The sequence below is a fragment of the Heterodontus francisci genome, unplaced genomic scaffold, assembly GCF_036365525.1.
Source record: "Heterodontus francisci isolate sHetFra1 unplaced genomic scaffold, sHetFra1.hap1 HAP1_SCAFFOLD_51_2, whole genome shotgun sequence".
In the NCBI taxonomy this organism is placed as follows: Eukaryota; Metazoa; Chordata; class Chondrichthyes; order Heterodontiformes; family Heterodontidae; genus Heterodontus; species Heterodontus francisci.
The window spans coordinates 6680898-6707416 of record NW_027141369.1 but is presented as its reverse complement, the minus strand read 5'-3'; the positions used below and the strand labels follow the sequence as shown (position 1 = coordinate 6707416).

Here is a 26519-nt window from a genome sequence, read left to right as displayed (position 1 = left end):
GTTTATGGTAACTGACAGATAACTGCCCAGCTTTGTCTGAAATTTAAACCAGGCAGCTTGACTCTGATTGGTCACGGCATTGCCCTGTGGAATGAGCCAGTGAATGGCTGTCACTTATTTTGTTTAGCTGAAACTGGCACAACATGTGTGCATGTTCTTTCTGTCTGCAAAGAACAGGGCCCTGTGTATTAATATATGTAGCTTACAGTACACACCAGTGCACCACACTGCGAGCCCTACTGACAGTCTTAAATCGGTTGTCAGTGTAATTCTTAGCACACTGAGAATTATTTAGCAAATGTTGTCCTATTGTGGAATCACATCTCATGTTGCATACTGTGTTTTGAGTTTTGCAAGCACGGGTTGGTTGGGTTGGGCCCATTGCGAACAGCGGAAGGGACATGTTATTTGATACAATCCGCCAGTTTTGGGATGTACGGTCTAGAAACCTAGCATCACACTGGTATTGAAATTCATATATCACGTTACTTATTTGTGTGATAGGCAGGATGTCTCTTTTGCTTGATAGCAGCATCCTGTTAGTGGCGAACACCACACTTGTTGCTCCTGCATAGTAACAGCAGGAAACAGCTCGCTTCACCTGTTACTCAAATACTGGGGATATATTACCCTTCCAGGGTAATTTGAGGGAGACTGGGCACTTTTCAGGGCTCAAAATGACGTCCTTCAGCCCGTTTATAAGTTTGTGTGATATACAGTGAGAAATGATCTGATCAGTGTAGCCATTGTAATGCAGGATGTCTTTGATTCGCCCTATTTCAGCATCAAGCTTGCATGGTGAGCAAATGGCTCAGCCCTATTTATGACGTTGTCGATAAGACCAATTTTATAGCGCGTGGAACTGTAATAATCCCAACGCGTGTATTGACCAGTGAAGGTAGGTTTGTGGTAGACCGTGGTAGAAAACCCCTTAGCAGATTTCTCAACTAGTACTTCAAGGAAAGGGAGCTCATTTGACTGCTCCATTCCAAAGGTGAATTTGAGTGTAGGATGGAGCCCATGAAGACGTGCAAGGAAATTATTTCATGCAGCCGCGGAATCAAATTTAGCAAACGTATCATCTACATATTGGAAATATGCAAGCGGTCGGAGGTCAGGTGTCATTCCCTTAAAAACAGTTTTGTCATGGAATCCAACAAAGATGTTTGTGAGAGCTGGGCCTAGAGGGGATCCCATGGCAACACCAGCAATGCATGGTGTCAATAAAACTGAACTCAACTGTGCAAGTTGCCGAGTTCATAAGTTCAATGAATACAGATTCACACAATGGTGACGGGTATAGATCACCATGATATAGCACTGCAGTGAAAATATCTATGGCTTCCTGAAGTGGTACACTGGTGAATGGGCTAGCAATGTCAAATGACACATGGACACGGCATTGCTATCGATATGCAAGTCCTGTATGGTCTTCGCAAATGTGAAGGAATCCTTCACTGTGCATGTGGAGAACTTGCTCAAAAACTGGTTGGAACAATTTGCCCAACCATTTGCCAAATTCATTTCAGGAAACTATTTACATTACTTCAAATAAAGGAAACACAACGACACAAAGAATTGAGTACAACGCTGAAAGTTTCACAGCAAATAGTCAAGTGGGAAAAGGATGAAATACAGAAAGAAAAAGCCTAAAATACTGAAAACACTCAGCCAGTCCGGAAACAACTGTGGAGAAGAGAAGCTCGGGTTAGTGGTCCAGTTCTGTGACCCTTCTATAGACCTGAAACATTGCTCCTCCCTTCCTCTCTCCACAGATACTGCTGGAACTGCTGAGTGTTTCCAGAATCTTCTGTTATTATTCAGATTTCCAGTGTGTGCAGTATTTCTCTTTTTGAAAATAAAATATTCCCTGAGAGGAATGGAACGTTACATAAAAAATAGGAGTGGGCCATTCGGCCCAGCGAAATAGCTCTGCCATTCAATAAGATCACAGCTGATTTCCTACATCAACTCCATCTTACCACACTAGCACAGATCCCTTGATTCCCTTAGCATCCAAAAACCTATCGATCTCTCTCTTGGATATACCCAACGAGCATCCACATCTCTAGAGTCACAGAGAGATACAGCACTGAAAAAGGCCCTTCGGCCCACCGAGTCTGTGCCGACCAACAACCACCCATTTATACTAATCCTACACTAATCCCATATTCCTACCACATCCCCACCGACCCTATATTTCCCTCCCACCTACCTAAACCAGGGAAAATTTATCATGGCCAATTTACCTACCAACAAGTCTTTTGGCTTGTGGGAAGAAACCGGAGCACCTGGAGAAAACCCACACAGACACAGGGAGAACTTGCAAACTCCACCTAGGCAGTACCCAGAATTGAACCCGGGTTGCTGGAGCTGTGAGGCTGCGGTGCTAACCACTGCGCCACTGTGCCGCCCATAATGTGTGATCTCACCAAGGCTCTGTCTAATTGCAGTCAAACTTCTTTATTCTTATAAAAACTCTTCACAATGTTGAACACAACTATTAACTGCCATTCTGCTCTAAGAAGAAGGACCCCAGCTTCACACACCCCAGACCCCTATTCTTTCCACATTAGCTGAATTCCTGCATTTCTGATACCATTCCAGTAAATCTCCTCTGCACCCTCTCGAAGGCCTTGACATTCCTGCGAAAGTGTGGAGCATGGAATTAGACACAACGCTCTAACTGAGGCCTATAACCAGTGAGATTTCTAAAGGTCCAGCATAAATTCCTTGTCTGTGTCCCGTACTCCCATTTCTGGTTTCTGACTCAATGTCGGCTCTGAGCTGTTGAAACTGCCTGAATAACTATTTCCACCCAACAAAGCGCTCGGAATGTGAGAAGGGACAAAGTGAGTGACCAAGTACATCAACTCCAAGTAAAACTCCACCATGTAGTGAAAACACTCGAAACACAACGGCTCTTTTAAGAGCCACCCACAATCACTCTGAAAAAACTGCACCAACATCTCTCTAGAATTGGTTTATTTCATTGGTTTTATTGCTCAGTAACTCTCTGGAACTTTCTCACTGTCTTTGTGTTTTCTGTTTCAATCTGGTATGGAGATTCTGGGAAGATGAGTTTCACTGCCTGGGAGGATCTTTGTGGTTTTCCTGCAGAAACACAAAACAAAGTCTCTTTTCAGAGTCACCCACCGCCTCATAGGGACAGCAGTGACATGGGAACGGGTGCTGGGGTGTGTTTTATGCCGGAAATATCAGTTAATGATTTATGTTGTGCTCTCGTTATATTCCAATCTCTGAATTGAGCCTTTCCACCACACCAGGGTTATGGGGAGAGTTTTCATCGTTTCTTTACTAAACGTACAGACGATGTTATAAAGTTGCTGATTTACCCAGATGGCGGATTCTCCCCTCACAGTGAAAAGTAACATCACACCTTCATATTGTTTTATAATTGAATAATTAGTCAAATGGAATTATTTGTGATGTTATTTCCCCCGAGACGGTGTTTCCTGCAGTGAAACTGAGCAGTTTCAGCTCAGTCATTCAGGGACCTGGAATTCCTGCAGTTTGAACCCGCTGTCACCCCAGCCCACTTCTGATTGGTCACGCTCTTCTCATAAAGTCAGTGACAGCACATGAGGAGGCCATTCGCCCCATTGAGTCCATGTCGGGTTTCCAATCTGTTCAGTCCCCGACTCAATCCCCAAATCCCTGCATAATTCCTTTGGGTCAAAATGACCGTGGCAGGACTCGAACCTGCAATCTTCTGATAACATCATAGAATACACCGAAGTCAGACGCCTTATCCATTAGGCCACACAGCCATTAACTTACATGAATGATTCAATCAGAGAATCTCGAAGCACAAAATACAAAAAATCATTGGTTGAACCTGTCAACCTGGCAGAATATTTGAATTTGTGAAAGCCGCCAATTTCACTGTGGAAAAGAAGTGATCGACTGGAAAAGTACATAAAAATCTATTTTCCAGTAGCGGTTTAAATAAACTTTTAAAACACAATTTTGCTTTTACCGACTCAAATTGATGGTGCTATTTTATGAACAGCTTTATTTTGCCAATTTTTGTCAACTTCTCATCCGTAACTGATAGTAAAAGACTCCGTTCAGCAATCTTTCACGCGACAAATAACTCAAACTCGGTGTGGAAGTAATAAATTACAGACTATTGGTAATTCCCCTTCACACAGGCTTCAGGGGGACAGTGAGAAGCCACTGAAATAGTTGCTTCATCCTTTTAAAAGGTTCCCATTCTGTCCTGTTACTGACATGTTGGAATCAGATTTGTATTTAACAAGATATTTCTGTTAAAACAAAATCCTCAACAGACCAGCTGGGAATCTGGGAATCACTGTAGTAAAATAAAAGGCTTTTGATTGAGAAGACGGGACCGTCTCACCAGCAGCCGGGTTACATTCCCCTCACATCCTTATGCAGTGAGCAGCTCTTTCCCTCGAGAAATAGACAGCAGCAGTTGGAAGTTCAGTAAAAGGATCGGTTCATTGAGACAAGTTTCTGACTGACAGGTGGTGCTGAATATTAATACAAGAAGGTCCTGGAATGGGAAACAAGTGTCCAGAGTAGGGTCTGAAATCAGGACAGGGAAATGGCCAGCACTGACACAGATCATTTCATTATTACATTGATATCTGACTGTCTATAAGGAGAAGCGAGTTAAACACATGATGGTGAAAGGAATGGAAGATGATGCTGGTTGTTCTAGATGAAGAGGGATAGACAGAGGTGTGGGTACAGCAGACTTCAGACAGTAATCAGCCCTTTCAGATACTGTGGGTGGATCTGAAAAGAGCTTTTGGGATAGGGAAAAAAGCTCTTTGTTTAAAAACCCTCAAATAGCTACCTTGTAATTAGTCAGGTTACTAATGTTTTAGTTAGTGTAATTTATGAATAATTACTAATTAGAAAGTGCTGTTTGGACAGAGTGTAAAGCTGTGAGTTGATGTGTGAGGGACTTCACTGACTGGGGGAAGGAGGTGCTCTTTGGTCTCTTCTGCCTTTTCAGCCTCCATGGTATAGGGGAAGAAGCTGATCGGTGAGTAACTGGTAAATTATTCTACTTATTACACTTATTACACGAGCAATAATGAGTTTGTAAAGCTAAGTAATGGCAGGGCAGCTCGAAAAGTAAAAGTTCTAAATTGGGGGAAGGCAAATTTTACAAAACTGAGAGGTGATTTGGTGGATGTGGACTGGATACAACTACTTGAAGGAAACCCAAAGATGTTTTATCAGTCCATTAAGAGCAAGAGGATAACTAAGGAAAGGGTATGGCCTATCAGAGATGTACAAGGGAACTTCTGTGTGGATCCAGAAGATGTGGGCGGGGTTCTTAATGAGTTTTTTGTCTCTGCCTTCACAAAGGAGAGGGATGATGCAGACATTGTAGTAAAAGAAGAGGAGTGTGAAATATTAGAGACGATAAGCATAATGAGAGTGGAAGTACTAGAGAGTCTGACATCCTTCAAAATGAATAAATCACCAGGGCCGGATGGTTTGCATCTGAGGTTGTTAAAGGAAGCCAGGGAGTAAATAGTGGATGCGCTGAGGATCATCTTCAAATCCTCACTGGATATGGGGGAGGTGCCGGAGGATTGGAGCTCTGCGAACGTTGTACTATTATTTTAAAAGGATGTGGTAAGTCTGACCTCGGTGGTGGGTAAATTATTCGAATCAATTCTGAGGGACAGGATAAACTACCACTTAGAAAGGCACGGATTAATCAGGGTTAGTCAGCATGGATTTGTTAAGGGAAGGTCATGTCTCACTAACTTTATTGAGTTTTTTGAGGAAGTAACAAGGAACATTGATGAGGATAGTGCGGTGGATGTGGTTTACATGGATTTTAGTAAGGCATTTGATGAGGTCCCACATGGCAGTCTGGTCAATAAAATGAAAGCCCATGGGATACAGGGGAATGTGGCAGGTTGGATCCAAAATTGACTCAGTGACAGAAAACAAAGGATAGTAGTCAACGGATGTTTTTGCAAATGGAAAGCGGTTTTTCGTGGCGTTCCACAGGGCTCAGTGTTGGGTCCCTTGCTGTTTGTGGTGTAGAGAGTACAGAGGAGATTTACAAGAATGATACTGTGGGTGGCTCTGAAAAGAACCTTTGGGTATTTGATAAAATCCTGGCAGATTGCCTTGGTTTTGGTGCCCGGAGCGCTGGTTTTCTTGGGCAGCAGCATGGCCTAGATATTAGGCAGCACCCAGCCCTGAGTGATGGACAGCCCTCCCAGCAGCTTGGTGAGCTCCTCGTCATTCTGGACAGCCAGCTGTAGGTGTCTGAGGATGTTGCGGGTCTTCCTGTTGTCCTGGGCCGCGTTACTGGCCAACTCGAGGATTTCAAGGGTCAGATACTCGAGCACAGCAGCCAGATAGACCGGGGCTCCGACATCCACATGCTCAGCATAGTTGCCCTTTCTCAGGAGCCTGTGAACACGGCCCACCGGGAACTGCAGTCCAGCCCGGGAGGAGCGAGACTTGGCCTTGGACCGAGCTTTCCCGCCGGTCTTTCCTCTTCCAGACTTTTCTTTTCCAAAAATATACTTGAGGACATTCCGTGCAGACCACTGCCTGATGGATTGGTGGTCAAAGGTGTTTTTCCACACAAACATTTCCACGAACGCACAGTCCAACTGGATGGAGCGTTCCGTGGCAATGTGACCAGATCCATCCTTCGCAACACCGGGGTCAGATAGAACCTCAGCACATAGTGACAGTTGGTGTTTGCATACTGGGGCTCTCCGCATAGCTTGATGCAGCCACATACTAAGGCGGCCATCAGGTTGAGGGCGATGTTGAGTACATTTTTTCGCCTTTATCCAGAGGTTTGAACATCGTGTCCCTCTGGACCCTGTCCATTTTGCGTCTTCAGATAAAGCGGGAATTGGCTCGGGTGATCGCCACAGCGCAGGAGTGGGGTATGGGCCAGACCTGTGCCACTAACAACAACAACGTGAGCACCTTGCACCTGATGACCAGGTTCTTACCCATAATAGAGAGAGATCGCTGCTCCCACTTGCTCAGTTTATGTTGTACCCTGGCTACTCGCTCCTCCCAGGTTTTGGTGCGCGTCCCGGCCCTTACAAACCATATCCCCAGCACCTTCAGGTAGTCTGACCTGACGGTGAAGGGGACAAAGGATCGGTCAGCCCAGTTTCCAAGGAACATGGCCTCGCTCTTGCCATGGTTAACAGTGGCTCCCGAATCCAGTTCGAACTGGTCGCAGATGCTCATCAGTCTGTGAATGGACAGCGGATCCGATCAGACTACAGCAACATCATCCATGTACAGGGAGGCTTTGACCTGAGTGACTCCGCTGCCTGGGATTGTCACCCCTCTTATGCCCGCACCCTTCCAAATAGACTCAGCAAAGGGTTCGATACAGCAAACACACAAGGCAGGGGAAAGAGGACAGCCCTTTCTGACTCCAGATTTGACTGGAAACTTTCTGATTCCCACCCAATTTTTTGGACTGTACTACTGATGTTTGTGGAGAGCAGTTTGATCCAAATGCAGATTCCCTCCTCAAACCCCATTTTGGAGAGCATATCCATCATGTATGTGTGCGATATCCTGTCAAAAGCCTTCTCCTGGTCCAGGCTGATGAGGCAGGTGTCCACCCTCCTGACCCGTACATAGGCAATCGTATCCCCAAGTAGCACGACACTATCAGAGATCTTCCTGCTGGGTACAGTACAGGTCTGGTCAGGGTGAATCACCAACTCCAGAGCAGACTTGACTCGACTGGCGATGACTTTCGACAGAACCTTGTAGTCTACATTAAGCAGTGAGATGGGCCGCCAATTTCTGATTTCTGCCCTCTCCCCCTTCTGCTTGTAGATGAGGGTGATGATGCCTTTCCTCATGGATTCTGACATGCTGCCGGCCAGGAGCATACTCTCGTACACTTCCAGCAGGTCTGGGCTGACCCAGTACCACAGGGCCGAATACAACTCAACTGGTAAGCCGTCGCTTCCGGGAGTTTTCTTCGTCTCAAAAGACTTGATGGACTTTGTCAGCTTGTCCAGAGTTAGCGGTTTGTCCAGATTCTCCTGCATGCTGTCATCTCAGACCTCTGTGATAGATGACAGGAAGGACTGGGAGGACGTGCTGTCCATAGACTTCACGTCTTACAGCCCAGCATTCAAGGATTTGCTAATCCTTAGTATGTCGGAGTGTGAAGTTGTGACTGAGCCATCCTCTTCCTTCAGGCTGCTGATCACAGAGCTCTCTCTGTGTACCTTTTGGAAGAAGAAACGCGAGCACGTCTCATCCTGCTCAATGGAGCGGACTCTGGACCGGAAGATGATCTTGGAGGCCTCCGTGGCAAAGAGCGAGGCCTGCTGGCTCTACACCTCTTGGAGATCCTCCTTGACCTCGACCCCCATCGACTGCAGCCGGAGCAGATTTTGCATACTTTTCGGGAGTTGGGACATTTTCCTTTGTCTCTCTCTCGCCCTCTGAACACCTTTGGAGATAAAGAACCTCTTGATATTCACCTTGATCACTTCCCACCAGTGCACCGGATACTCAAGGAGGGTCTCACTGTTCTCCAACTTTTTCAATCTCTTTTGAGTTGCTCAATGTTCTCTGAGGTTAGTAGTGTAGCATTGAGCTTCCATGTCCCCCTGCCAAACCGCTGGTCATCCTGTAAGTGACAGTCAGCCAGTAAGAGGCAGTGGCTGGAGAAGAACACCGGCTTGACGTCGGTGGATCTGACCGTGAAAGCAGGGGACACATACAGGAAGTCAATCCTGGAACGGGCAGACCCGTCCGATCTTGACCAGGTGTATCTACGCTGCTCTCTGTCTGCAGGTTTGCTGAAGACATTGTGCAGTTTGGCATTTTTTAAGAATCTGGGCGTAGCGTCCAGTTTTCTGTCGTCACTGCCAGATTGTCCAGCTGCATCAATGATGCAGTTGAAGTCACCTCCAAGAATGATCGGCCTGGATGTCACCAGCAGCAGTGTGAGTTGCTGGAGGATGGTCAGCCGCTCACTGTATTCGACCGGGGCATATACGTTGCTTAAATGGAGCGGAGCATTGTTGTGCATTACATCTGCTACGAGAAGGCGACCGCCCACCAGCATCTTAACTTCAGAGATGGTTAAATTGCCTCCCCGCAGCAGAATCCCCAGGCCGGAGGAACAGGAATCATTTCCCCTGGACCAGATCGATGTCCCATGGGATCACCATCGTGACCATTGCCTGTAAGTGCTGCGGTGCAGGATTCCACACTCCTGACAAAACAGTACGCCGGCTTTGACCTTTGCGAAGTCATCCAAGGTTGAAACACATCACGTGGTGGATTTAACTCAATGCATGTTAATCGAAGCAATCTTTATATCCACTATAAAGTTGGGTGTTGCTTACCACACCAGGTGTCCTTGCTAGTCCCAGTCCTTGAGTATGTTCCTGCATACCCATCGTGTACGCAAGCTGTTTCACATTCGTTGAGCCCAGAAACCCCTCATGGTTATTCATGAGGGTTTTGTTCCACTGGGGTGACATCGGCGGGTGGGGGGCGGGTCTTGTAGGCAGCAAGGCTTGGGTTGTCCTCTGCTGTTGGTGTCTTTCCCCTCGGTCCCTCCTCAAAGACATCACTGTTCCTGACTTCCGGAGCTGGAGCTGGAGTGCGCAGGACACTTCGCTGCTCTCGGTCTCCCGGAGCTGGGGTGCACTGAGCATCTTCTTGGGTTCTATGCTTTTGGTTTGGGGTGCGCTGGGCGTGTCACAGCTTCCAGTGCCCCAGAGCTGGGGGGCTTTATCTTCCAGCTCCTTTGAGTTCTGCTGCTTCTTTTGGAGGTGCCATCGTTCCGGCCCTTCCTCGTCCAGTGAGGAGGAGCTGCTGTTGTCTGTCTCAGACGGTAGCCTCCTCTTGCCACTGGTTTGGGTGGTGACCTGTTCTTTTTTTGGAGGTTTTTTCTTTGTGGTCTTCCTTTGTACCACCTGCCACTGACCTGTTTGTCCATCTGCTTCCTCCTCCTCCATTAATTCTGTCTGTAGAGGAGGAGTTTCCAGGCACGGAGTAGGTGTTGGGTCTCTGGTTGCAGCTGCCTCCCCTTTCTTCTCTTTCTCAGATAGACTTTCATCGCTGTGGGGAGGATTGCTTGTTTCCCTCCCAGCACCAGACATGTTCACCGTTCCTTAACCCGGTCTTTCCTTGGTCCTTGCTGCCTGAGCATTACTGGGGCAGCGTTTGGGGCAGGTTTTGTAGAGGTGGCCTGCCCCACCTCACAGGTTGCAGTACTTACAATGTTTACAGTCCTTGGTGTGATGGCCTTCCTTCTTGCAGTTCTTGCAGACGACTGTGCTGCAGTTAGCTGCCACGTGACCAGATTTGCCGCAGGTACGACAAACTCTGGGCTGCTCCGCGTAGACCATGAAGCCTCGACTTCCCCCGAAAGTGAAGCTGGAGGGAGGATGGATGATGGCTCCGTTGGCATTGACCTTCAAGGTCACCTTGACCTGCCGCTAGCTGGTCCAAATCCAAATGTGTCCTTGACATCAGTGCTGCCGCCGGCCACCTCGACGTACCTGGTGAGGAAGGTGAGTACATCCATGACAGGAACATGGGGGTTGTAGAGGTGGCTTCTCACCACCCGGTCACGTTATGATGGCAGTGTGAAGAGCGGCTCCACTGTGAGGATCGACAGCGGCGCCTGGTTTCCCTTCTCCTTGAACACCTTCAGGAACTTGATGCATCCGCCACGTACTTGAACGTCACGTCAAAATATCCACAGCTGGGGAAGTCCTGCAATCAGAAGATGTTTACAGCTTGGAATCCACAGCAATCAATAAGGATTTTCTTAATGAAGAAGGTACGATCAACCGGTGCATCTCCATCATTATCCTTCACTACCACCCGAACGATGTTACACACTCCCTGGCCTGAAGTTACAGAATTGGTTACAGCCATTTTACTCAAAAACTTACCTGAGACAGGATCATGGTCTCTCCCCTGCTCCTCTTCCAGACATTTCCACAATCTCACAAATACTTTCACAAAGAGTGAGGAATTCCTCCCGCACTTCCCTGCTTTACCTTCTGGAGGAATGCAGTCCGGCTACTTCTGATTGGTTACTGTCTGCTGAGTCTCATTGGCTGGTTCATGTCACCAATCAGGTAGCTGCTATTTTGCCGATCATCAAAGGGCAATGAGAAAATGGGGCGGAGATTGGCAGCGGCAAATTGTCAGAGCTGAAACCCATTCACAAATTTGAAAAGCCCGCAAAAATATTTGTAAAACAAGGAATAGCTGAAATATAATAAATAATATCGTCTAAAGAGTAAAATGTATTTCACCATCTCCTTATATTGTGTTTCTCCTCATTGTCCGTCACAGATACCAGACTTACTTTCCTTCCGGGAGCGGAGCAGAGAGGAGTGGACCTGTGGGGAGAACGCCGAGAGCAGAACCAATAAATTGAGCCCAAGGATCGCGGCCCAGTCACTCACCTTCCGGGAGAGGTCTGGACCTGTGGGGAGAACACCGACAGTGGAGCCGATACATTGAGCCTGAGGATCGTGGCCCAGTCACTCACCTTCCGGGAGAGGAGCGGACCTGTGGGGAGAACACCGAGAGTGGAGCCGATAAATTGAGCCTGAGGATTGCGGCCCAGTCACTCACCTTCCGGGTGAGAAGCGGAGAGCAGTCCAGGCACGCCGGAGTTTGAAAACAAAGTGAGCAGTGATGTCACAGGAAGGCTGCAAGGTGATTGGTTGGTGAGTATCTGCTGTTAGGGAGTTATCCAAAATAGCTGGGTAAGTAACTAAAAGTAAAGGGAAAGGTCTACAGTTTTTTCAATAAAGGAGGTCGTGTTTTTTCGGGGAGAATCAAGGTCCCTAGTGTAAATAATTTAATTTTTGGGTAATTTAAGGGGATAAATTAAGGGTAAGTCATGGCAGGGCAGCTCAGCAATGTGGAGTGATCCTCCTGTGCAATGTGGGATGTCAGGGACACAACCAGTGTCCAGGGCGAACACGTGTGCAGGAAGTGTCTCCAGCTGCAGCTACTCGAAATCCACGTTTCGGATCTGGAGCGGTGGCTGGAGATACTGTGGAGCATCCGCGAGGCTGAGATCATTGTGGATAGCACATATAGGGAGGTGGTCACACCGCAGGTAAAGACTGCTCAGGCAGAAAGTGAATGGGTGACCACCATGCAGAATAGAAGAACGAGACAGGTAGTGAAGGAGTCCCCTGGATCCATCTCGCTTTCTAACAGATTTTCTACTTTGAATACTGTTGGGGGAAATAGCTTCTCAGGGGAATGCAGCAAGAACCAAGTCTGTGGCACCACAGGTGGATCAGCTGCACAAGAGGGGAGGAAAAGGAGTAGAAGAGCTATAGTGATAGGGGATTCTATCGTAAGAGGTACAGATGGGCATTTCTGTGGCTGAAAACGTGAGTCCAGGATGGTATGTTGCCTCCCTGGTGCTAGGGTCAAGGATGTCACAGAGTGCCTGCAGGACAAGGGGGAGGGTGAACAGTCAGAGGTCATGGTACACATTGGCACCAATGACATAGGTAGAAAGAGGGATGAGGTCCTGCAACCAGAATTTAGGGAGCTAGATAGCAGATTAAAAAGCAGGACCTCAAAGGTTGTAATCTCCGGATTACTCCCAATGCCAATTGCTAATGAGTATCGGAGTAAGAGGGCAGAGCAGATGAATGCTTGGCTGAGGATATGGTGCAGGAGGGAGGGCCTTAGTTTCCTCGACCACTGGGTCTGTTTCTGGCAAAGGTGGGACCTACCTGTCCAAGTTGGACGGGTTGCACCTGAACTGGAACGGGACCAACATACTTGCTGAGAGGTTTGCCAGTGCTGTTTTGGGGGGTAGCGGGGGTTTAAATTAATTTGGCAGGGGGGTCGGATACAGAGTGGAGGTACAGTAGGGGGTTAAACACAGTCAAATTTAAAAGAGAAACTGAGTCAGTCTGGAAGGCAGAGCAAATATAGACCTGCTATGGCACAAGTGAAAAATGCAAGGCTGGATTGCATCTATTTTAATGCAAGGAGTCGTACTAATAAGGCAGATGAATTGAGGGCGATGATTAGCACATGGGATTATGACCTTATTCCTATCACAGAGACATGGTTGAGGGAGGGGCTGGACTGGCAGCTCAGTATTCCAGGGTACAGAATCTACAGGCAAGACAGGTGAAGGGGTAAAAGAGGAGGTGGCATTGCACTGTTGATCAAGGAGTCAATTACTGCAGTAAGGAAGGATGATATCTTAGAAATTCCTCAATTGAGGCCATATGGGTAGAACTTAAAAACAAAAAGGGGACAATCACTTGGCTGGGAGTGTCCTACAGGCCTCTAAACAGACAGGAAGAGATAGAGGAGAAAATATGTAGCCAAATCTCAGAGAGGTGTAAGAGTCTTCTTCTTCTTTGGCCTCCTTGTCTCGAGAGACAATGGGTAAGCACCTGGAGGTGGTCAGTGGTTTGTGAAGCAGCGCCTGGAGTGGCTATAAAGGCCCATTCTAGAGTGATAGACTCTTCCACAGGTGCTGCAGATAAAATTGGTTGTCAGGGCTGTTACACAGTTGGCTCTCCCCTTGCGCTTCTGTCTTTTTTCCTGCCAACTGCGAAGTCTCTTCGACTCGCCACACTTTAGCCCCACCTTTATGGCTGCCCGCCAGCTCTGGCGATCACTGGCAACTGACTCCCACGACTTGTGATCAATGTCACAGTACTTCATATCGCGTTTGCAGACGTCTTTTAAGCGGAGACATGGACGGCCGGTGGGTCTGATACCAGTGATGAGCTCGCTGTACAATGTGTCCTTGGGGATCCTGCCATCTTCCATGTGCACACATGGCCAAGCCATCTCAAGTGCCACTGGCTCACTGGGGTGTATATGCTGGGGATGTGTTGGCGATACGGTCCTGCCACTTGATGCCAAGGATTCTCCGGAGGCTGCGAAGATGGAATGAATTGAGACGTCGCTCTTGGCTGACATACGTTGTCCAGGCCTCGCTGCCGTAGAGCAAGGTACTTAGTCACAGGCTTGATACACTTGGACTTTTGTGTTCCGTGTCAGTGCGCCATTTTCCCACACTCTCTTGGCCAGTCTGGACATAGCAGTGGAAGCCTTTCCCATGCACTTGTTGATTTCTGCATCGAGAGACAGGTTACTGGTGATAGTTGAGCCTAGGTAGGTGAACTCTTGAACCACTTCCAGAACGTGGTCACCGATATTGATGGATGGAGCATTTCTGACGTCCTGTCCCATGATGTTCTTTTTCTTGAGGCTGATGGTTCGGCCACATTCGTTGCAGGCAGCCGCAAACCTGTCGATGAGACTCTGCAGCCACTCTTCAGTGTGAGATATTAATGCAGCATCGTCAGCAAAGAGGAGTTCCCTGATGAGGACTTTCCGTACTTTGGTCTTCGCTTTTAGACGGGCAACCTGCCACCTGATCTTGTGTGGAGGAAAGTTCCTTCTTCTGAAGGGTTGAACGTATGTGAGAGCAGCAGGGAGAAGAAGACCCCAAACAATGTAGGTGCGAGAACACAGCCCTGTTTCATGCCACTCAGGATAGGAAAGGGGTCTGATGAGGTGCCGTTATGCTAAATTGTGCCTTTCATATTGTCATGGAATGAGGTGATGATACTTAGCAGCTTTGGTGGACATCCAATCTTTTCTAGTAGTCCGAAGAGATCACGTCTGCTGACGAGGTCAAAGGCTTTGGTGAGATCTATGAAAGCAACGTAGAGGGGCATCTGTTTTTCACGGCATTTCTCCTGTAGCTGGTAAAGGGAGAACAGCATGGCAATGTTGGATCTCTCTACTCGAAAGCTACACTGTGCCTCAGGGTAGACACGCTCAGCCAGCTTCTGGAGCCTGTTTAAAGTGACTCGAGTGAAGACTTTCCCCACTATCCTGAACAGGGAGATTCCACGGTAATTGTTGCAGTCACCGTAGTCACCCTTGTTCTTATAGAGGGTGATGATATTGCCATCGCGCATGTCCTGTGGTACTGCTCCCTCGTCCCAGCACAGGCAAAGCAGTCCGTAGAGTGCTGGAAGTATAGCAGGCTTGGTACTCTTGATTATTTCAGGGTAATGCTGTGCTTCCCAGGTGCTTTTCTGCTGGCTAGAGAATGAATGGCATCACTGAGTTCCGATTTTGTTGGCTGTACGTTCAGCTCATCCATGACTGGCAGAGACTGGGCTGCATTGAGGGCGGTCTCAGTGACAACATTTTCCCTGGAGTACAGTTCTCGGTAGTGCTCCACCCAGCAGTCCATTTACTTCCGTTGGTCAGTGATTATGTGCCCTGATTTAGATTTGAGGGGCGCGATCTTCTTGATGTTTGGCCCAAAAGCTCTCTTAATGCCATCATACATTCCTCTGATGTTTCCAGTGTCTGAGGCCAGCTGAATATGACTGCATAGGTGTTGCCAGTAGTCATTTGCACAGTGCCTGGCTGTTCTTTGTGCAGCGCTTCTGGCTGCTTTAAGAGCTACGGATGTTAACTCGCTGGGGGCTTTCTTGTAGTTCAATAGTGCAATGCACTTAGCGGCTATGAGAGGTTCCAGCTCTTCAAAGTGTGATTTAAACCAGTCTGCATTCTGCTTCACACGTTTGCCATAGGTGATCATAGCTGAGTCATAGATGGCATCTCTGATGTGGGCCCACTTGGTCTCTGCATCCCCTGTAGGAGTATTTTGAAGGACTTTATCAAGTGAATTTAGAAACTTACGTCACAGCTGTGGATAAGAAATTCTGCTCGTGTTGATGCGCAGGCGGCCCTTCCGCTTGGAGTGATGCACCTTCTTTGGTTTGAGTCTAACCTTGCTGCAAACCACACGCTGCACACCACACACATCCTTGTCCACTCAACACAGTATTAGACTGGTAGTAAAGTAAGCTTGTTTGCAGCTTGCTGTGAAATGGCATGAGACTGACATCTCTTGGTGTGAAATAGAACTGCAAGAGGGAAATTGATTGATAATAAAAAGCAAGGTGGGAATGTCAGCTGTGAGGGGGATACAAAGGACCGGATTTTATTTGGTTCACTCCCCCCGAGATTCCGGCCCTGCTCCAATTCTGGTCTTTTGAGCATCGCTGATTTTTATCGCTCCACCGCTGGCAGCTGTGACATCAGCTGTCCAGGCCCGAAGCCTGAGATTTCCCTCCCTGAACTCTCTGCCTCTCGACCTCTCTTCCCTCCTTTAAAACACTCATGGAAGCAACTTCTGTGGCCAACTTTTGGCCATCTGCTCTAATACGGTCTTGTGTGGCTTGGGGTCCAAATTTGCTTTCCGAATCTCCTGTGAAGTGCCATGGGACGCTGTATTACGTTAAAGGTGCTCTATAAATTTACACACAAGTTGTTGTTGTTTTTGGTCTGGAATGTATTGCCTGAGAGAATGGTGGAAGGAGACTCAATCATAAGGTTGAAAAGGGAATTTTGATAAATAGTTGAAAGGAAATGAAAGAGCTGCCACAGGCACGATGGGCCGCCCTGGTTGTAGATGTCGTCGTCGTCATCCTTCCTTCTATGTGAGATGATGGACTTGCAGAAAATCCATTGGTGATGGGATAGTTTCCCACGGTGCACTTTGTTTGATAGCTGAAGAGGTCAATCTGTGAGAGGCAGGTTCTTCCACAAGTGACACATATGAGGTGGGATTATCAGGTGTCGCTGTTTTCCATGTCGGCACCTGCTGTCGAACTGCTGTAGTCACTGATCGTCATGGTGATGCACACACCAGTCCAGGGGTAATATCACCATTTCCCTCTGTTGTTGGCCAGTGTCTCCCATGTGTGAAAATCGATGTTTCGGGCCTTCATGTCCTGCTTGCAGGCATCCTTCAAGTGGGGCTTTGGGCATCCAACTGGTCTTCTGTCTCCGGCTACCCCCCCATACAGAATACCCTTGGGAATGTGTCATCTTCCATCCTGCAAACGTGCCTGAGCCAGCAAAGTCACCTCTGCTTGACGAGTGTGAGCATACTCGGGAGATTTGCTTTTGAAAGCATTGTTACATTTGTGATTTTGTCCAGTGTTTATTTGCGCAGTGTCTCACTGTCTTTTGCACAACTGCCTTGGCTAATTTCAAGTCATATAATGTTCTGGCTGCTGGTTTCATGTTGTGCATCAGGTCGGTTCTGCTTTTTGCTTCAATAACAGATGTCATCTCTGCTGAGTGGGTGGGGAAGAGACAGTTGCCCACCTCCTTCTGGAATGTGTCTTTGCAAAGCAGGTGTGGAAAGAGATGCAGCGGTTTTTGTTGAGGTTCATCCCAAGCAGCTCTGTAACACAGGAGTCTGTGCTCTACGGGCTGTTCCCAGGGACGCACACCGAGACAAACATCAACTGCTGCTGGAGGACCATCAATTCGGTGATAGACACTCTTTGGTCTGCCCGAAACTTGCTGGTCTTCCAGCGCAAAACGTTGTCCACGACCGAGTGTTGCAGACTGGCACATTCCAAGGTCCAGGACTACGTGCTGAGGGACACACTAAAGCTTGGGGTAGCCGCTGCAAAGGCTCAATGTGGAAAGACCATTGTGTAAGGTCCCCCCGCCATAGTGAACTAAGGAACTGGACCCATGGGAAACCCATCGGGCTGTATACACCAAATATGGTTTTGCTGTAAAATGTACATGGCAGTTAAAGTGGAATGGAAGGGTTGTGAGGCAACTCACTCCTGTGTTGAAGAAAACTGATTTCTTTCACACTTTTTGGAATGTCATAGAGTCATGGAGAGATACAGCACTAAAACAGGCCCTTCAGCCCACCGAGTCTGTGCTGACCACCAACCACCCATTTACAGTAATCCTACATTAATCCCATATTCCCTACCACATCCCCACCTTCCCTCAATTCTCCTACCACCTACCTACACTCGGGAAATTTACAATGGCCAATTTACCTATCAACCGGCAAGTCTTTGCCTGTGGGAGGAAACCAGAGCTCCTGTCGGAAACCCACGCGGTCACAGGGAGAACTTGCAAACTCCACACAGGCAGTACCCAGAACCGAACCCGGGTCGCTGGAGCTGTGAGGCTGCAGTGGTTTTTTTCCAGATTTTTATGAATAAAGTATATTTTGGGAAAACAAAATTCTTAATGAAGTAGGCGCAGTCGATGGGTGCACCTCCTTCACTATCTTTCACCGCCACCCTAACGGTGTTACACACCCCCTGGCCTGGAGCTCTGGTGTTGGTTGCAGCCATTTTTACTTGACGCTTTCCTGGGACAAGGACTAAATCCTCAACTGACAGGGAAACCACCACCACGGTAGATCTCCAATTCCAAAGGGCGGAATGCCCTAAATACGGTGCTGAAACCACCTCACACCCCCAAGAAAACACAAAAACAGCACCTGCATTATCAAACGCCACTGATCACGGTCTATCCCCTGCCAGCTAAGTCCAAGCATTGAGGTGGAGAAGTGCGTACTTGGAGCTGCGAAGAAACGAGCACGAGTGTTTATTGCAAAAAATATTTGGGAGCTGAAACACTGTCCAGCAACAGCTAGTAAATTCTATTTTTGATTCATATAATCAGGGGTGAGCGCAAAAGCAGACCCCCAACTATCACAAATTCTGCAGTTGAGTATCCCACATTTGAAGACATCGCAGGCATCAGCAAATCCACAGTACAATAGGTTTGCCTCATTCTGGGAGAACTTTTTTCTTTATTTCCAAAATATACTTTATTCATAAAAATCTGTAAAAATTACATTGCCAAACAGTTTCCAAACAGCACCAAAAAATACAAACATTGCAAGGGAGATCAGTTTCCTTCCATACAATCATGAGTTGCCTCACAACTCTTCCATTTCACGATTGTCATGCCAATTATAGTTTCACATTTACAGCAAAAGTAAATATCAACAAAACAGTTCGAGGGGTTTCCCATGGATCCAGCCCCTCAGTTCAGCTTGATGGGGGGTCCTTACTTTTATTTTAAATTTCCAAAATATACTTTATTCATAAAAATCTGTAAAATTTACATTGCCAAACAGTTTCCAAACAGCACCAAAAAATACAAACATTGCAAGGGAGATCAGTTTATTTCAATACTGTCATGAGTTTCTTCACAACACTTCCGTTTCACAATTGTCATGTCAATTACACTTTTACATTTACAGCAATTGAGAAGATTAACGAGACAGTTCGAGGGGTTTCCCATTGATCCAGCCCCTCAGTCCAGCTTGGTGGGGGAACCTTACACTGTGGTCTTTCCCCATTGAGCCTTTGCTGCAGCTGCCCCAAGCTTTAGTGCGTCCCTCAGCACGTAGTCCTGGACCTTGGAATGTGCCAGTCTGCAACATTCGGTGGTGGACAACTCTTTGCGCTGGAAGACCAGCAGGTTTCGGGCAGACCAAAGGGCGTCATTCAACGAATTGATAGTCCTCCAGCAGCAGTTGATGTTTGTCTCGGTGTGCGTCCCTGGGAACAGCCCGCAGAGCACAGAATCCTGTGTTACAGAGCTGCTTGGGATGAACCTTGACAAAAACCGCTGCATCTCTTCCCACACCTGCTTTGCAAAGGCACATTCCAGGAGGAGGTGGGCGTCCGTCTCTTCCCCACCACAGCCAACACGGGGGAACTGTGCGGAGGGGGCGAGACTTCGGGTGTGCGTGAAGGATCTGACGGGGAGGGCCCTTCTCACCACCAGCCAAGCTACGTCTTGGTGCTTGTTTGAAAGTTCTGGTGATGAGGCATTCCGCCAAATGACTTTGACGGTCTGCTCGGGGAACCATCCGACAGGATCCACCGTTTCCTTTTCCCGTCGGGCCTTGAGGACATTCCGTGCAGACCACTGCCTGATGGACCGGTGGTCAAAGGTGTTTTCCCGCAGAAACTGCTCCACGAAGGATAGATGGTACGGCACGTCCCAACTGCACGGAGTGTTCCGCGGCAATGTGACCAGGCCCATCCTTCGCAACACCGGGGACAGATAGAACCTCAGCACGTAGTGACACTTGGAGTTTGCGTACTGGGGATCTACACACAGCTTGATGCAGCCGCACACGAAGGTGGTCATCAGGATGAGGGCCACGTTGGGCACATTTTTCCCGCCCTTGTCCAGAGATTTGAACATCGTGTCCCTCCGGACCCGGTCCATTTTAGATCCCCAGACCAAGCGGAAAATGGCTCGGGTGACTGCCACGGCGCAGGAGTGGGGAATGGGCCAGACCTGCGCCACGTAGAGCAACAACGTGAGCGCCTCGCACCCGATGACCAGGTTCTTACCCACAATGGTGAGAGATCGCTGCCCCCACATGCCCAACTTTTGTCGTACCTTGGCTACTCGCTCCTCCCATGTTTTGGTGCACGACCCGGCCCTTCCGAACCATATCCCCAGCACCTTCAGGTAATCTGACCTGACGGTGAAGGGGACAAAGGATCGGTCAGCCCAGTTCCCAAAGAACATGTCCTCGCTCTTGCCATGGTTAACTTTGGCTCCCGAGGCCAGTTCGAACTGGTCGCAGATGCTCATCAGTCTGCGCATGGACAGCGGATCCGAGCAGAAAACGGCGACGTCATCCATGTACAGGGAGGTTTTGACCTGAGTGCCTCCGCTGCCTGGGATTGTCACCCCTCTTATGCTCGCATCCTTCCTAATAGACTCAGCAAAGGGTTCAATACAGCAAACAAACAAGACCGGGGACAGAGGACAGCCCTGTCTGACTCCAGATTTGATCGGGAAACTTTCAGATTCCCACCCGTTGATTGAGACTGCGCTACTGATGTTTGTGTGGAGCAGTTGGATCCAATTGCAGATTCCCTCCCCAAACCCCATTTTGGAAAGCACGTCCATCATGTCGGTGTGCGATAACCTGTCAAAAGCCTTCTCCTGGTCCAGGCTGATGAGGCAGGTGTCCACCCTCCTGTCCCGTACGTAGGCGATCGTATCCCTGAGTAGCGCGAGTCTGTCAGAGATCTTCCTGCCGGGTACAGTACAGGTCTGATCGGGGTGAATCACCAACTCCAGAGCAGACTTGACTCGACTGGCTATGACTTTGGACAGAATCTTGTAATCAACATTAAGCAGTGAGATGGGCCTCCAATTTCTGATTTCTGCCCTCTCCCCCTTCTGCTTGTAAACGAGCGTGATGATGCCTTTTCTCATGGATTCTGACATGCTGCCGGCCAGGAGCATACTCTCGTATACTTCCAGCAGGTCCGGGCCAACCCAGTCCCACAGCGCCGAGTACAACTCGACCGGTAAGCCGTCGCTCCCGGGAGTTTTACTCGTCTCGAAAGGCTCGACGGCCTTTGTCAGCTCGTCCAGAGTTAGCGGCTTGTCCAGTCTCTCCCTCCTGCTGTCATCTAGGACCTCTGTGATAGATGACAGGAAGGACTGGGAGGCTCTGCTGTCTGTGGGCTTCGCGTCATGCAGCCCAGCACAAAAGGATTTGCTGATCCTTAGTATGTCAGACTGCGAAGACGTTACCGAGCCATCTTCTTCCTTCAGGCTGCTGATAACAGAGCTCTCTGTGTGTACCTTTTGGAAGAAGTAACGCGAGCACGTCTCATCCTGCTCGAGGAGCGGACTCTGGACCGGAAGATGATCTTGGAGGCCTCCTTGGCAAAGAGCGAGGCCTGCTGGCTCTTCACCTCTTGGAGGTCCTCCTTGACCTCGACCCACATTGACTGCAACCGGAGTAGATTTTGCATAATTTTCTGGAGTCGGGACATTTCCCTCTGTCTCTCTCTCGCCTTCTGAACACCTTTGTGGATGAAGAACCTCTTGATGTTCTCCTTAATCGCTTCCCACCAGTGAACTGGAGACTCAAAGAGGGGTTTCACGGTCCTCCAACCTTTGTAATCCCTTTTGAGTTCCTCAACGTTCTCTGGGGTCAGCAGTGTAGCATTGAGTTTCCACGTCCCTCTGCCAACCCGCTGGACGTCCTGTAAGTGACAGTCAGCCAGTAAGAGGCAGTGGTCGGAGAAGAACACCGGCTTGACGTCGGTGGATCCGACCGTGACAGCACGAGACACAAACAGGAAGTCAATCCTGGAACGGGCAGACCCGTCCGATCTTGACCATGTGTATCTGCGCTGCGCTCTGTCTGTTTGCTGAAGACGTCGTGCAGTTTGGCATCTTTAACTGTTTCTATTAGGAATCTGGACGTAGCGTCCAGTTTGCTGTCGTCACTGCCGGATCGTCCAGCCGCATCGATGATGCAGTTGAAGTCACCGCCCAGGATGACCGGCCTGGACGTCGACAGCAGCAGTGGGAGCTGCTGGAAGACGGTCAGCCGCTCGCTGCGTTGTACCGGGGTGTACACGTTGATCAACCGGAGCGGAGCGTTGTTGTACATCACGTCTGCTACGAGGAGGCGACCGCCCACCACCTCCTTAACTTCGGAGATGGTGAAGTTACCTCCCAGCAGCAGAATACCCAGGCCGGAGGAACGGCAGTCATTACCCCCCGACCAGATCGATGGCCCGTGGGACCACCATCGCGACCACTGCCTGTAGGTGCTGAGGTGTGGTATTCCACACTCCTGCAGAAACAGTAGGTCAGCTTTGACCTTGGCAAGGTAATCCAAGGTTGAAATACATCGCGTAGTAGATTTAATGCTACGCACATTAATGGAAGCAATTCTTACACCCATTTTTTATTAAAAATTAGTTGTTGCTTCCCATACCATTTGTCCTCGCTAGTCCCAGTCCTTCGGGATGTTCCTGCATCCCCATCGTGTGTTCAAGCAGTTTCACGTTGATTGGGCTCAGAAACCCCTCCTGATTTTTCATGCAGGGTTTGTTCCGCTCGGGTGACATCGGGGGGCTATTGTAGCCAGACAGCATTGGGTTGTCCTCAGCTGCTTCCATCTGTTCCTCCTCGAAAACATCACAGCTCCCGGTCTCCTGGAGCTCAGGTGCGCCAGACGTGTCTTTGCTCCCGGTGTCCGGAGCTGAGATGCGTTCGCCACGTCGTTACGTGTGGGGCATTGGGGTTGGGCCACGCCGGGCCCATCACAGCTTCCAGTGCCTGGGGGCTGGGATGCTTTACCATCCATCTCGGAGTTCTGCCGCCTCTTTTGAAGGGGCTGTCGTTCCAGCATTTCCCCGTCCAGTGAAGAGGAGTTGTTGCAGTCTGATTCAGAAGAGAGCCTCCTCTTGCCACTGGTTTGGGTGGTGGCTTTGGGATGTTTTTTCTTTGTGGTTTTCCTCTGGACCACTTGCCACTGACCTGTTTGTGTAGATAGGCTGACTGGAGGGGAAGCTATGTTGGATTTGGTGCTTGGCAACGAACAAGGCCAGGTGGCAGATCTCTCGGTGGGAGAGCATTTCGGTGATAGTGATCACAACTCCCTGACCTTTACTATCGTCATGGAGAGGGACAGGAGCAGACGGGATGGGAAAATATTTAATTGGGGGAGGGGGAATTACAATGCTATTAGGCAGGAACTGGGGTGCATAAATTGGGAAAAGATGTTCTCAGGGAAATGCACGACAGAAATGTGGAGGTTGTTTAGGGAGCACTTGCTGCGACTGCTGGATAGGTTTGTCCCGATGAGGCAAGGAAGGGATGGTAGGGTGAAGGAACCTTGAATGACAAGAAATGTGGAACAGCTAGTCAAGAGGAAGAAGGAAGCTTACTTAAGGTTGAGGAAGCAAGGATCAGACAGGGCTCTAGAGGGTTACAAGGTAGCCAGGAAGGAACTGAAGAATGGACTTAGGAGAGCTAGAAGGGGACATGAAAAAGTCGTGGCGGGTAGGATTAAGGAAAATCCCAATGCGTTCTACACTTCTGTGAGGAACAAGAGGATGGCCAGAGTGAGGGTAGGGCCGATCAAGGATAGTGGAGGGAACTTGTGCCTGGAGTCGGTGGAGGTAGGGGAGGTCCTAAATGAATACTTTGCTTCAGTATTCACTTGTGAGAGGGACCTGGTCGTTTGTGAGGAAAGCGTGAAACAGGCTGATATGCTCGAACAGGTTGATGTTAAGAGGGAGGATGTGCTGGAAATTTTGAAAGACATGAGGACAGATAAGTCCCTGGGGCCAGACGGGATATACCCAAGGATATTAAGGGAAGCGAGGGAAGAGATTGCCGCGCCTTTGCCGATGATCTTTGCGTCCTCACTGTCCACTGGAGTAGTACCACATGATTGGAGGGTGGCAAATGTTATTCCCTTGTTCAAGAAAGGGAATAGGGATAACCCTGGGAATTATAGACCAGTCAGTCATACGTAGGTAGTGGGCAAATTATTGGAGAGGATTCTGAGAGACAGGATTTATGATTAGTTGGAAAAGCATAGTTTGATTAGAGACAGTCAGCATGGCTTTGTGAGGGGCAGGTCATGCCTCACAAGCCTTATTACATTCTTTGAAGATGTGACAAAACACATTGATGAAGGAAGAGCAGTGGATGTGGTGTATATAGATTTCAGCAAGGCGTTTGATAAGGTTCCCCATGGTAGGCTCATTCAGAAAGTAAGGAGGCATGGGATGCAGGGAAAGTTGACTGTCTGAATACAGAATTGGCTGGCCCATAGAAGACAGAGGGTGGTAGTAGATGGAAAGTATTCAGCCTGGAGCACGGTGACCAGTGGTGTTCCGCAGGGATCTGTTCTGGGACCTCTGCTCTTTGTGATTTTTAGAAATGACTTGGATGAGGAAGTGGAAGTCTGGGTTAGCAAGCTTGACGATGACACGAAGGTTGCTGGAGTTGTGGATAGTGTGGAAGGCTGTTGTATGTTGCAACACGACATTGACAGGATGCAGAGCTGGGCTGAGAAGTGGCAGATGGAGTTCAACCTGGAAAAGTGTGAAGTGATTCATTTTGGAGGGTTGAATTTGAATGCAGAATACAGGCGAAAAGACAGGATTCTTGGTAGTGTGGAGGAGCAGAGGGATCTTGGGGCCCATGTCCATAGATCGCTCAAAGTTGCCACCCAAGTTGATAGGGTTGTTAAGAAGGCGTATGGTGTGTTGGCTTTCATTAACAGGGGGATTGAGTTTAAGAGCCGCGAGGTTATGCTGCAGCTCTATAAAGCCCTGGTTAGACCACACTTGGAATATTGTGTTCAGTTCTGGTCGTCTCATTATAGGAAGGATGTGGAAGCTTTAGAGAGGGTGCAGAGGAGATTTATCAGGATGCTGCCTGGACTGGAGGGCATGTCTTACGAAGAAAGATTGAGGGAGCTGGGACTTTTCTCATTGGAACGAAGAAGGATGAGAGGTAACTTGATAGAGGGGTACAAGATGATGAGAGGCACAGATAGAGTGGATAGCCAGAGATTTTTTCCCAGGGTGGAAAGGGCTATCACCAGGGGGCATAATTTTAAGGTGATGGAGGAAGGTTTCGGGGAGATGTCAGAGGCAGGTTCTTCACACAAGAGAGTGGTGGGTGCATGGAATGCACTGCCAGCGGTGGTAGTAGAAGCAGATACATTAGGGACATTTAAGCGTCTCTTGGATAGGTACATGGATGATAGTAGAATGAAGGGTATGTAGGTAGTTTTGATCTTAGAGTAGGTTAAAGTTTCGTCACATCATCGTGGGCCGAAGGGCCTGTACTGTGCTGTACTGTTCTATGTTCTATAACACAGGTGTTGGGAGGCTCAGCCTGGCTACGCAATGTTACAAGGACGCTGAGTGACACCATCGACAACGAGACAGAGAGGAAAACACACAGAAAACTAATAGACTGTGAGGAAGCAAAAGTGAGGAACGGAGAGAGAGAGACAGACAACGAAACTGAGATGGAGAAACAAGGCATTTGTATGATTGTGCTCTCCCTGTTGTGTAAAGGTATTTCCTGTTGTGTAAATATGTTTTCTGTTGTGTAAAGATGTACCCTGTTGTTGTGTAAAGGTTTTCCCTGCTATTGTTTTATTTTCTGTTGCTGACAGTCTCCTCACTGTGACCATTTGTCATGGTTTTATTGTGGCCAAAATCACCATCTGGTGGTGGAGAGGAGACTCTGCAGGAAAGGGTTGACAAAGTGGGAGAGACTCGGCTGGTCCGTGTTTGCAGTTAGTGTTCGTGTGAGCAAAAGTGATTTGTTCCTGATTGATGTGTTCACTCAAAGGAAAAAGCTGATTGCAATCGAACACATCTTGTTATTATGGGGAAACACTTGATATTTTGAATGTGAACGGTTTGTGTTACGATCAAACATAAATGGCATAGAATGGTTTCGATCTATCGATCTCTGTGTTACGGGCCCAGCACGCTTCCGCTGCGCCACTCTGCTAACTGTTGAGTCATATATTAGCTGCCTGTTAGTGAAATATGTTCATTTCTCCAATGTTTTTATAAAAATAGGATTGTGGTCGGATTTCTCAAGAATCCCGGACTCAGCAACACACGTGCTGACGGACTCACCCTCACTGCACAATGACACAAGGACACTGAGTAACAGCACCGACAATGAGGCAGGCAGAGAAAGACACACAGAAAACCAAGAAGATATTATCAGGACCCAGAAAGGAACAGACAGAGAAAGACACACAGAAAACCAGGAAGAGATTATCAGGACCCAGAAGGGAACAGACAGAGAAAGACACACAGAAAACCAGAAAG

General features: G+C 48.4%; 1 non-coding gene across 1 annotated transcript; it reads right to left on the bottom strand.

The window, feature by feature from the left end:
* Positions 1–3702: 3702 nt before the first annotated feature.
* On the bottom strand, positions 3703–3791 carry trnar-ucg (transfer RNA arginine (anticodon UCG)). Its single transcript is given in 2 exon segments — positions 3703–3738; positions 3755–3791. It is a non-coding gene; the product is annotated as a tRNA-Arg (tRNA).
* Positions 3792–26519: the final 22728 nt, after the last annotated feature.